An 8,122-nucleotide genomic window follows, 5' to 3' on the forward strand; every position below is an offset into this window, starting at 1 on the left:
GAAAGGGTGTTCTTTTCCCTGATTGTTACTCCTTATGCTCTCATACAGTATGTCTTCACTACAGTAATCTAGGGAGGGTAATTCTAAATCTTCCCTTGTTGTGTGAACAAGACATTGCAGAGATAATATAATAATTATAATAATAATAAGAAGAAGAAGAAGACATCTCTGCTTGTAGCAGATGAAACACAAGCACCGTCTCCAAAGATCAAGATCAGTCAGAGATTTTTTAAAACACTGGAATATTATTTTCCATTTGGTTTGTTGTGAAATTGCACACTTGTGTTAGAAAAAGGGAGCAGGTGATGGGAAGGGAGATGCTGGAGAGCAGGGAGTCTGCACAGTAACATCTGAATGCTTTAGTTGTGCAGAATGGAGAGGCCTCATTAAATTTTAATTGCAGCGTGATGCAGAGTACATTGCCATCTACATCAAGATGCATATGACCCTCTTTTTTTGCCCTTTTACTTTGACCAAATGTAAGTTTGTAAAATATTGCTTCCTCTCTTGTCAGATAAACAGCCATGTGATTAAATGAAAGGGTTAGGGAGAAAACACACACTTCACATGTTCATTTTAACCGTTAAAACGACAAATAGAAAATGACTGAAAACTTTTTAGATTCCCACAAGAATAATTTGTATTTGAATAATTTGTGGAAACTGTTCTCATGTGTTGATATATTAGAAATTATGTGTATAGCTCGATTAACAAGTGAATCACTACACCACAACTTCTCACAAAAGGATTTGGTTCCTAAGGTGTTCAACATGAACAATTTTCCAATTAATACAAATGTACAAGCACAATAAAAAACAAGATTCTCGGACAAACAAAATCACACTCCAGCATGAAGAATAAATCCTGAGTCACACCTCTCTTCACAGGTCGATGTGAGAAGAAACCACATGAGCAGGAAGCAGCCTTTCCAGCACGCAGGAGGAGATCAGTGTGTGTTTATCGTCTTCCTGTCTTGGATGGCGTGTTGCATTACAAGGTATTGTCTCCAAACTGCCAGAATCAATTAATATGAATAATGAATGCCGACTGACGCTTTTGGTTGTGAGAGTTCATTTTCTTCCAGCTCTTATTGTTCTTGCCCATGCGGAGCAGTTCAATTCTGCAGGAGACAAGGGAGCTAATTGTTTTATGGATAAAGGTAACAATGCTTACACCACAAAGTCACCCAATGCTGAGCATCAGGATATATAAACATGAACCATCATAGCTGCTAAAAAATGATCTTACATGGAAAGGAAGGTTACCTCATCTCATGTGGACTGAAGCCACTGAGTGAAATCAAGAGACATCACCTCAAAAAAACCACTCTACACTCTTTCCTCATATTAAACAGTTCAACAGGCATAACCAGTGGTCACTGAGAACCAGCAGACGCTAAGCTCAGTTCTCTTTTTGGGGCCAAAAGGCTTTTATTGGAGATCTCAGAGTTAAAATGGGGAGAAACAGAGGGGAGGACAATGGCACCACCTGTTATGTTCATAATGACAATGATAAAGAGGTAGCATATAATGTTAACAGTGTTAGCCTAGTGCAGTGCGTTAGCATACTAGCATTTGATAATTAGCACCATACATATTTCATCTGATGCTTAAAGGATGGTGATTAGTTTTGCAGGTATTTCTTCACAAACCTAAGAACTGGGCTATATACAAATGTTGACCTAATGGTGGCACTAGATGAAAAGTCAAGGAATATTTCAAGTGATTAGGAGTAATCATCTGTAAAATACCAAATGTTTATGCCAATTTATCAAACAGATGTTGTGATATTTGGATAGGTAAAAAACTACACCTGCTGATGTTACTAGCGGAAAACTCAGTGTTGCAAAAGTCAGTCAGCTTTATCCTCTGAGGACAATGAAAGTCTGCAAAAAATGTCATGTCAATCCATTCAACAGTTGCAGGAATATTACAGTCCTTACAGAAGTGGAGCATTTCCAGACAGAGCAATGCAATTAGCATCGCTTAAAAAACTAAAAAGTCCCAAACTATGTGTGAACCCATTAGTGTATGTCATGGGTATATCAATACTACTTCGCTTACAGTGAGTGAAAATTGTCCTTGTGTGTTGCTATATCATCCAAGCAACATGGAGGCATCAATTGTACAATTGTACGTTACTCCCATGAAGTAGGGGAAAAGGTTATTAACAATTAATTGCAATTGATATTAGTTGTAAGTGTTGGTGGTTCTGTTGTGAATAATTGACATTCAAGGTGACCTTGGCCCTGTGAAGTCCAAAAAGGAGAGGAAAAGATTAAGATCTACATCTTGTTGCACTTGTACAGTTTTTTCCTGGGTTAGTTGTTTAATATGATACTGTTAAACATGTAGTTGATTTCAAACAGATTCCACTCTTCACTTAGACGGTTTTTTTTTTTTAGTTGGCAAATCTTGAAATTGTTCCACATAGTATGACACAGGCTGTCCGATGTGGGTAAATGAAAGTACATAATTCAGCTTTGACTGAAAGGGTTGGTTCAATTTTACTTTAAGCTAGCAGCACTGGTAGCGTGCATGAACATGTGAACTGCACTGTTTGACATGTGAATTGATTAGTTTGGGTTTGTTTTTGCAGCTCTGCAGGTTAATGAATCTAAATCGATCTACTAGCATTTCCATTATTGGCTTTTATCTCAATGAGCAATTAAGGAGTTGGTGATTAATTGTACCAAACAACCGGCGAAACATGGAGCTCCAGATAGTATGAGGTGTGTTAGGGTGCATACAATAATATTAAAAGTGAGAAGATAGTGCTCTCAGAATATCTTAGCTTGGAAAAGTATGTTTCAATATCAGCCTCTGATTAAGACTCAATATTAAACCTTAATAAAGGTTAACTCTAATGTAAGTAACTGGGAAACATATTATGTTAGAACATAAATCGTATATACCAACAGATCAACATTCACGTTTTCTGTCCTTTATTGCCACAACAATGCAATATTTTCCCATGCCTATGCCCTGGTGCAGTGTTGTTTTGACACCGGAAAGATTATTGTGCTTCCACAGTATAAGTAAGTCCTGACAGTGTAGCTTCTGTTTAAATTCAACACAGTATAAATAAGCACACCTGCCTCATTTCTGCATGTGAAAACATTGTTGCTGCCCAGGAAAGCTGCCAAATTGCTTCAAACTCCAACAGTGGAAAACCTTCACTCTAATCAAATGTGTTAGTTTTTTTTTCCTTACGTGTCTGCTGGTGTGAGACGAGTTAATTACAACTGACAACGAAGTAACATTATGCGAAAGATTTAATGAAATATGCACCCGTGTGTGAGCACTCAAGATGAGGGTTACCACAGGCACAAAGTGCTGCCATGTGGAGAAAAGTGGAAGAGCTTGATTATTCTGCAGCAAATATTCCTCCATCACTGAGCCACGAAATCAATGTGTTCACTTTTCAATCATTCAATACTGCATTTTTTTTAAAGCAGAGGTGGGAAGTAACTTAGTACATTTACTCAAGTACTGTACTTAAGTACAATTTTGAGATACTTGGACTTTATCTGAGTATTTAAATGTTTTGCTACTTAGTACTTGTACTCCGCTACAATACAGTGGAAAATCGTCTAATTTTACTTCACTACATTTATTTAATACCTATAGTTAGAGATTTGGATTAATGAGGTGAAATATAATAACCCTTAAATCAGACTTTAGTTACACCTGGAGTAAATTCACAAGCTACCCTACAAAGTCATTAAAACTAGCTGCACCTTTACCAGCTTTGATAGAGCATCAATAATTATAATCCTAACATATCATACATATTATTTTGAAATGGACCAATCTGCACAGTACAATGAGTACTTTTACTTTTGGTACTTTAAGTATATATTGATGCTAAGGCTTTTGTACCTTTACTTGAGTAACATTTTGAATGCAGGACTTTTACTTGTAAAAGAGTATTCCTGTACTCTGGTACTTTTACTTTTACTCAAGTACAAGATCTGAGTACTTCTCCGACCTCTGATTAAAGGGTGTACGAGTTTTATGATCATCTGAAGATAACTAAATGTGTTTAATTTCTCTTAGCAGGGGAATATAAGCATAGCTAAAGATGTAATACTTGTATTATTGTCTTTAAACAAGTGCTTCAGTTTTTGCCCTGAAGCTGTTGTGTTTCTTTTGTAATTTATTACACACTGTTAAAAACATCAACAATAGATTTTTTTTAGACGTCAACACTGCCATGCCCTCTCTTCCTAACAAGCACTGCCCTCTTGTGGTACACGAACTCATTTACAAGAAAATGTTTTTATCTTCAGCACTTTTTTCTTTTTTCCCCCCAATCCAATGTACGTACACATGTTGCTCTGATATATATAATAAATAATTTCGACCAATTTAATAGAACCTTTTTTGTTGTTGTCGATACACCTGGTGTTCACAAGGCACAACAATGAGTTTTGGTCTGTTTTTGTATCTAAAGATTACAATTGTAAGTCAGAACGCAAAGAATGTTCAACAGAGACTGCCTGCATAGAAAATTAGAAGATTTTTTCTCAAACTGAATTATAGACACATACTTTTAGTGCCTGCGTCCTCAAGCAGCAACTTCTTGTGAGTTGAATACAGTGTGGGTTATTTGGATTTAGATTGAATCTCTGGGACAATGAACCACTTTTGGCATGTCAAACCGAAGCAGGCCAGAAGCGTCAAAAATGATTTCACTGCAGCAATTTCTGACACAATAAGACACCACTGGTTGTAGTAGGTCAAGTCATATAAAAAAAAAAAGCAATCAGATAACAGGAAATGTCTGCTATGTGTCCAGGAGGAGTGATGCAAAGTGTTTCAGTGTTCAAGATAAGTTACTTCATTTCAGCTAGACCACCCTGAAAAGTGTCCCCACATGATCCCAGGGAGCATGGTGAGGCTAGCAGTCTGGAAAATGTACAGAGAATATGTATTATCTTGTTTGTCTTTTCTGGCAAGTTAACCAACATTTATACATAATACAATCCAGTGTTTGTCATCATGGGAAAGTGAACACACTCCAGCCAGAAAACTCTGCAGCTCTCAGCCAGTGAAAACTAAGAACTGATCTCAAAAGTTGTTACTCAGAAAAGCTCTCAAACGATCTACTCATTAACTCCATAACAAGCAAACACTAAAGAGACATGTGATGTCTTTAAGAATGTATTAAATAATGTAAGTTAAGGAGAGTAATTAATGCAAGCTTTTTTTTATATAGCAGGCTGAATTCATAAACAGCCAGCAGTGATTACCTCTGATTTATAATTTATAGGAGTAAAATGTAGATACAAGAATAAAGCAGCCTTTTTTTAAAAAAAAAAAGGGGGGGGGGGCTTCATAATACACTACTTGACACCACTGAACTCAATAATCTGGAGAGCAGAGCTGGTGAAGTACTCAAAGACTCCATGCTGGGTTTTCAAGTGATTTAAGCGTTACCCGTGGAGCCATGCTTTGTCCCTAAAACAACACTAGGGGCTTAGGCTCATGTCAGGGGCCTCCTGTTTTGTGAGGTGAACCAGCGCCGGCTCCTCAAACGTGATGTAGGACTGACTTCTATTCATTTACCCCCAAAAAAACTTCAGTGATAAATTCAGACAATGACTCCATAGGCATGGGTCAAAAATAGTTACAGATTGTAACTTCTTCAGGACACACTGCTGCTTAACTGCTGCTGCTGTGTAACTGTCATATGTGAATTTGGCAAGAAGTTGAATGATGACTTTCTCTACATCTATATATATCTTGTCTTTTTATAATTCTGGGAGTGTTTTTGCTTTATTTACCTTGATAAATAACCCATGTTTTTTCATTTTCTAATTGTATTTTTTTGTGAAAAATATCAAATATTTGACTCAAATCCAAATCAGTTATCATGATATCTGTCATGATGGATTTAAACAAAGGTTTATGTCAGTGAATTTCATACAAAGCTGATAATTTGTCTTATAACTGCACCAAACTGATAGATGCATACTGGTCTACATATTGTTATACTGTCCTCTGCATTGACCCTCCCAAAGTATTGATATTGGTGGCAATGGGAACAGAGCAAAGCAATCACTTTACAGGTAAGTGCTTCACTCAAAATAGACTGGTAATAATCATAACCTTTCTTATGATCCAACCACTGCACTGAGATGGCACTGGTGAAAATGATCCATTGACATTTGTCATTAGTGAAATGTTTGACTAAAAATAAATCATGCAGCAGCACTGTTACACTCATTTAGAAGACAAAACACTGATAGTTTCATTAGTTGTTTGTGAGATTCAGGACTTTCAAGACGCTTAAATAAGTTTTAAATAAATTCTCTGTGTTTCTTTGAGTGATACAGTGTCTTCAAAAAGAAAAAGCCAGAGTCGCCCTCTGGTGGTGATGTTCATAACTTTACCAACTGATGGGTTGGTTAATACAAACTTATGCTGTGCCGCAAAATGTTTTTTGAGTGCAGACAGATTTGTTTACAATGGTGAAGATTTAAACATTTGCAACAACCCCCAATTGGTTTTTAATGAAGTGATGCACAACACATTCAATTTGATGGAATAGTGCAGCAATAACAAAAATGTCTTTACACTCATACAGTTTGAATGAAAAACTAATAAACAATTTATATCTGATGTGATCAGACAGTCACTAACTAACACTACTTTCACAACCATAATGATATTTTCAGTAAGATTTAAAAAAGGTTAAATGGAAATGACTTTAATTTCCTATTTTAGTCTTGTCAAATGTGGCTTTGTGCACCACACAAAGCCAAATTTAGCAGCTATTGTGCTGTCTATCATCAGTGTTTGTATACCAGATAAATAATACATGGAGAAGTCTGCCTCATTAAGTGTGATGCATATGTGCTGTCTTTATAAAGTCGCTTGTTTGACACTGATGGTGTAAAGCAGGGAGTTAATGTGAAGAATAGGCCTCTGCATGAGTCAGAGAGCAGGAAGGCAACTGACTGGCATATTGCTTTGGGGGCTGGTGGGAGCGATGTAGGCAGCACTATTGACACCATTATTGGCAGTTACTCAAACATCTCCCTATCATGCACATATTATTTCTAAAACTAATAAAGGTAAAATAAGTGAGAAAGTCATACGTTTTTATAATCATTATATTTGTCTGACAAATACTTCCAGACGAGGGCTTTTGTTATTGTTATACGTGGATTAGTTTAACACATTATTATTATTTTGACAGGCATCATTGTACACATTGATGCTATTTTTTGTTGTCATGATTTCCACTATTATAAACATATATATTTCCTTGCTTCCCAATCATATGAACATACATTTGATGGACATACCCCCTGTGGATTACCGATTACCAATCACACACACACACACACACACACACACACACACACACACACACACACACACACACACACACACACACACACACACACACGTAAATCCATCACAAATTAAATTAAATATGTCACAGGGGTTATGCTGTTGTTATTAAGATTTTGTGCATGCCTGAATGGAAGTAGAAAAGGTTTATAGTGTACTCACAATTAAGAATATCTCTCAGAAGTTTTCTGAGTAATAAACCTCAATATACAGACCCGTTTTCGACTTAGTAAACTATCTATAAAAACCATATACCTATAATTGATTGGACCCATTCTAAAGTGGTTAATGTGAAGCAGTTTTCAGAAATGTCCCAGTCTGGGATTAATAAAGTAAATCTTTGTTATCAGGCTTTTTGTAGAAAAACAGACTGATTTTTATTTATTGTGTTTCACCCAAGCCCCCCGATTTCTTCTCCTTTATTCTATGCGTGTTCATGTTGGATTTATTCTATGATATTTTTGTGTTCTTGTTTTTAAAATATGGTGAAGGATGTATAATGTTAATCTTTTTTCCATGACAGAATAAAATCAAACAAAGTGTTGTGCATGTTTAATATTGAGAATTATGCACTGACAAACATGTCACATATATCTCACATGTCATGTACTTGGTGTAAAACATTAAAGGATCAGATCAACCATGTAAACTTAAGTTAACAAACAACCAAACTTCGACAACAAAACCCCACCCAGTTTTATAGGGGTGTCTCCATTGGCCTCCCAGTCTGTTAATCCGTTCCCTCTTTATTCCGCTCC

This window comes from Eleginops maclovinus, chromosome 4 (assembly GCF_036324505.1).
Source record: "Eleginops maclovinus isolate JMC-PN-2008 ecotype Puerto Natales chromosome 4, JC_Emac_rtc_rv5, whole genome shotgun sequence".
Taxonomy (NCBI): Eukaryota; Metazoa; Chordata; class Actinopteri; order Perciformes; family Eleginopidae; genus Eleginops; species Eleginops maclovinus.